Source organism: Haematobia irritans, chromosome 4 (genome assembly GCF_050003625.1).
Source record: "Haematobia irritans isolate KBUSLIRL chromosome 4, ASM5000362v1, whole genome shotgun sequence".
Lineage (NCBI taxonomy): Eukaryota > Metazoa > Arthropoda > Insecta > Diptera > Muscidae > Haematobia > Haematobia irritans.
This window is the reverse complement of record NC_134400.1, coordinates 124,264,943-124,270,647: the sequence shown is the minus strand read 5'-3', so window position 1 is coordinate 124,270,647 and position 5,705 is coordinate 124,264,943.

The window sequence follows — 5,705 nt, the reverse complement described above, 5'->3', positions numbered from 1 at the left end:
AAAATATTGATTTCTATCGCCGATTACAATGGATCAAAATATGGCGAGTGATGCTGTAATAGGATAACTACTTGAATAGAAACGAATATTGTATAAATAAACAAAAAATCTAATAAATAATCTAAATAAGATTCAAATTAATTTCACACTTAAAATAGAAATAAATGTAGGTTGTTTAAGGGAGTTGTATTCGTGAATTACGTTATAATATATCCAATAGCCAATTCACATAAGATTCAAAATCTACTAAAAGTGGATTTTAAGTCTCTTTTTTATAAGGCTAGTGGCATTTGAAATTTAGTTTAAGCACATTTTGGAAGTGTAATGTGAATGAGGTATAAGAAAGCATTTATTTAAAACATAATATGACAATGTCATTCAGCGTTGCCAATTTAGCTTTTTTCCCGCCAGATTTGGCTTTTTTTGAAGACGTTTAGCGGGAAAAAAATGCATTTAGCTTTTAGCTTTTTTTCATGACCCTTTTAGCTATTTTTGGCTTTTTTTATTTTCGACATGTTTCTATTGAAATATGGATAAATCGGCGTTTTTATCTAAGCCTTGCTGCAAGTATAAGGGTTTCCACATATTTCAAAGCTCAGTTGAAACATTAATAATGAGTCCAGCCATTATGCGGGCATTTTTGTAGCAAATACACCTTGTTGTAAAGTTTTGTCATTATATACATAAAAGTTATCGTAAACTTTAAATCTACTATTACCATACAAATTTGTTAGATAAACTGTCAGTAAATTATTGGGAATATTATCATTTGACTCGTTTATCCTTTTTATGTTATTATAATATTCTAAAGTTATTACGATATTACTAAATTAAAATAGTAGATGTGAATAGCTTTGTGCACTGAAAAAATATTGTCGTCTCCTTAAAATACGAACGCGAATTTTGGTTATAATAGCATTTGTGAATTTCTTTTATATAAACTGTTTTCCTTGTCCAAAAGACGATAAAGTCGTTTTGTCCTTATAATTAAGTAATTCAACTTAAAAATGGGTATGTTTTCATGAAAGAAGGAAGAATTAATGAAATAGTCTTTAAATGTGAGGAGTTTTTGCATCTTAACCACAAACCAAAATAGCGTTCAAAAATAGAAGATGTTTTTCAACACTTTATTGTAAAAACGTATATATACAACAATTTCTACTTGAATAGGAGTCTGAATATGGAAATTTAAGTTGGCGTTAGCACGTTTTTAAAGCACTTTGATAGCTCATGAAGAAAAGGAAAATGTTTTTACTGGGAAATGTAAACTATAGGTATTTTCCACAATTTAAATAAAAGTAATGTATTTCGAATTTTTCACAATTTCAAATCCAAACTAAAATTTTATTTAAAAAAATGACAAATCATTTTTTACCAAATCCAAAGCATGCTTAGATCATTTAATATTTTAAAATAACTAGTAAAAAAAATAGAGGTGTTGGGAAGGTAGCTCCCACAAAACGAAGGACTTCCAGTAAAAAATTTGTGATAGTAATCAAAATGTATCGATTACGCAAACAGAGCTAATATGCCTTAGATATTGTTACAGTCTCACAGAAGTGGAATTAAAATGAAAATAATATTCATTGTAAGTGAAATAAAGCATTTAAGTTTGTTAAATTTCAATCAAAAATGTGACTTTTGATACAAAAAAATTTAGCTTTTTTCTAGCTATTTTTAGCATTTTTTAGCTTTTTTTAGCTATTTTTTTGGGCAAATCTAGCGGTTTTTGGTGAAACAATTCTGGCAACGCTGATGTCATTTAACACAATTATTATGAAATATTTGTGATAAAAATTTCTTAACGGAAAAATTTTCAGAATTACCGTTACATTACATATTATTTTTGATTTTTTATGTAAGTGCTCGATTATGTGAATAATTATACCTTACGGTACCATCATTTATTCTATTTTATTAATTCGTTAACTACAACTGCATAAATTTTGAGAATAACAATTCGAAAATTACCGAGAAGTATTTATTTTTGTCATTACTAGTTAGTCATTATATCTCGCCGCAATGTAATGCAACGTGTAATGACAGCTTTACTCCTGGTAATGTCAATTGTAATGAGATGTGGTTACCTAGTTTTTGCTGGGTACTTGTTTACTTTCGTATTGGTTTTCTATTTTTTTTTTTTTTGCGAACTTTAATTGTCCAAAACTTAAATCTTCACTTACAACGGCGTAATTCCATACTTTCTAAGACTTATCCAAAAGGACTGCATCGGAAGAGGAATAAAATCGATGGGGGATCCCTGGATGCGCTTTAAAAGAAATGTTTGTGGAAAAACTTCCAATTTTGTTGCTGGGTATATATAACCCCCACATTCGCCGATGTTACTTCTTGAAGTTACACAAAATGACCAAATGAGTTTAGGCGCGTTGAAGGCATCTTTTTCATGGAACAATAACAAAAAATAATTGCATCTTTAATTCAATCTAATGTTGGTCCAGTTGATCCGCAAATCCTTCTCATACCAATAAACTGACTTCTCATAAGGCTGATTGTTTTTATATTATTATACCCCCATCACCATAGAATGGTGACGGGGGTATAATAAGTTTGTCATTCCGTATGTAACACATCGAAATATCGATTTCCGACTATATAAAGTATATATTCTTGATCAGGGAGAAATTATAAGATGATATAAGCATGTTCATCTGTCCGTCTGTCTATCTGTCTGTTGTAATCACGCTACAGTCTTCAATAAAGGAGCTATCGTCCTGAAATTTGACACAAAGTCTTTTGTCTGCACGCAGGCCAAGTTCGAAGATGGGCTATATAGGTCCAGGTTTTGATATAGCTCCATTTTAAACTTATCTGCCGATTTTATTTTTGGGATTATACACTCTTAGAAAAATGTGTTTTTCATATGTTCCGATATAAACAAAATGTGTTTCGGGCACAATTTTAAAACACAATATATTTAAGTGCAAACATGTAGTGTTCCTAAACTAACACTAAATGTTTGGGATATCTATGTTAATATGTTAGAATATATTATGTTTGGGACATGAATGTTTCATAAAAATCATATGTGTGAATGCAAACATATATAAATTTACAAATTTCGACTAAACATACATATGTTGTGATATTTTATTCAAAGCGACAGAGAGAGTATAGAGAAAGAAATAGAGATGGAAACCGGGAGAGTTGACAAAAGATATCAACATAACAGAGCGAAAGAATCAAAAGAGAACAATTTCTGTGAAACCGCTTGTATGTTGTTTCGGAAAACTGTTTTATGATAAGGCCAAAAATTTGATATGCTTAAGTCTAAATATTGTTTAATTTGAATAAAGAGAATGGACATTAGTAACCAAGAGAATAGACATTTGAAAAACAAACAGCATATGTTTTCGCCTTGAGAGCAGCATTTTATGTATGTGTGGACATGTGTTTTGTTTATCATTTTGGCATTATGGGCACAATTTTTTTCTTGGTTCGTTAAAAGAAATCAGGGGTCTTCATAAAAATAACGAAAGGGCACTATACTCTTTTTAGAGTTGGGACAGTAAAATGAAATAAGCAGGAAATAGTGAAAAATTACACAGTAAAATTTATAAAAACAAAGTTTAGTTTCTCTTTATTAATAAGTAGTCCACGAGAAGTTGACGGACATCATCAAATATAAAAGCGGGCATTAAGTTCGAGTTTTGCAGCTAAAACAATTTAAAAAGTTTATTTTCTTTAAAATGAATTATTAAAGAAAAATAAAAGGCATTTTAGAGCGATGGTGTTAAATGCTAGTAAAAAACTGTTCACGCCTAAATAAATTTATGTTTATATTATAAAATTATTTATGTATGTTTAAACTCGACTCCACGTTCTTCTTTTGTTAGTTTTTGAATTCCTTCCAAATTTTAAAGTTTTGTACCAAAAACAGTTTTTTGTTACAAAATTGTTATTTTTGCAATAACAAAATAATATTTTATCAAAAATCAGTCAATTTCGTTTATATCAAGCACTGTTACTGACTATAAATCTTTAATAACCCACATTTCGAAGTTTCATTATAAAAATTTAATATAGTATAAATATAAATGTGTAAATTAAAAAAAGTGTTCGGTCGAAGCAGAGATTGAACCCACGACCCTTTGCATGCAAGGCAGACATGCTAACCACTGCTCCACGTGGCAAAGAAATGTTTGTTTCTGTTAAATAATGTTATGTTTGCATGGGCTCGTGCAAACATAACATTAGTGAATAATTTCTTCAACATTATTTGTATTACAGAAAAAGGTGCCAAGAACTAAAATATTTCGTACAAATTACGAGTATGTTAGGGAATGAGCACAATCGTCTTTGGGAAAAATTCTTCCAAGTATATAATATTTTTGGGCTCAAAATGCTTCCAAACATATAATATGTTCACATAAAACAAACATATAAATGTTTCGGCAGTATCCAATAATATATGTGCTTCCTGCAAAATATGTTTGGAACATATGTTAAAGAAGCGATTTTTTTGAGGGTGTAGAAACCGTAGTTTTTATCCAATGTGCCTGAAAGTGGAAATCTAGATGTATTCTAGGACCATAAAGAGGCGTGCCGAAAATGGTGATTATCGGACCATGTTTTGATATAGCCCCCATATAGACCGATCTGCCGATACTACTTCTCGGCTTTCTAGAATCCGTAGTTTTTATCCAATTTGTCTGAAATTGGATATCTAGAGGTATTTTAGGATCATAAAGAGGTGTGCCGAATATATTGTGTATCGGTACAGTTTTTGACATAGCCTCCTTATAAAGCGCCACTCCGATTTGGGGTCTAGATTCTAGAACTACAATTAGATGTGCTGAATATTGTGTGTATCCCCCTATAGCCCCTTTAGACCGATCTCCCGATTTTCTAGAAATTGTAGTTTTCTGGCATTTTAGACCCACAAAAAATGTATATGATTTAGTTTTTATCGGTCCGTTTGGTACGGCCTCCATATAGACCGATTTCAAATCTTGAGGGTACAGAAAGTGCAGTGATCATGAAAATGTAAAATTTTGGGTAAAAATCTACAGATTTTAGATTTCAAATCAAGGTGTTATTTCATCATTTTCTTGCACACTTACAAGAGATGTTTATGACTCCTCTAAAACTCAAACAAAAATGATTCTTATAAATCCAGAATCTGATCTAGTCTTCATAGGTAAAATCTTTATATTTATCTTCGGTAAGCGTACAGGTTGAACTGATCTGCTTGGGAAAATATCTGTCATCAAACCCCCCTGAAAATTTCACAGGAAACTATTATATTTGTTTCATGGTGGTGGGTATTTAAGATTCGGCCCTGCTGTATATATGTTACTTGTTAGTTATGTTGTACCTGTAGATGATGAAAGACCTCAGCATGCACAATCTGAAGCTTTTGTGCCTTATCATTAATTAGATATATTTCAATTGCACTCTTATGACCATTATAAATTGATTTCAATTTCTTTTGACTTTAATCTCTGGATTTGTAGTAAAAAAATAACGAACTTATTACCATCAGCTAACTGAAAGTCATTTATTGCTCAATTGTGGCATAGGTATAAAGAAAATTGAAAAATTATGCTAATTTATTTTGTTTTTCTCCACAGGATTAACCAACACTGGTAGTTAAACCAATACCATCATCGCTAAGTACATAGGACCCAAGAGTAAAGGCTAACCGAAGGAGGGTTACTCACGGACATAGGCAAAAAACCGATGTA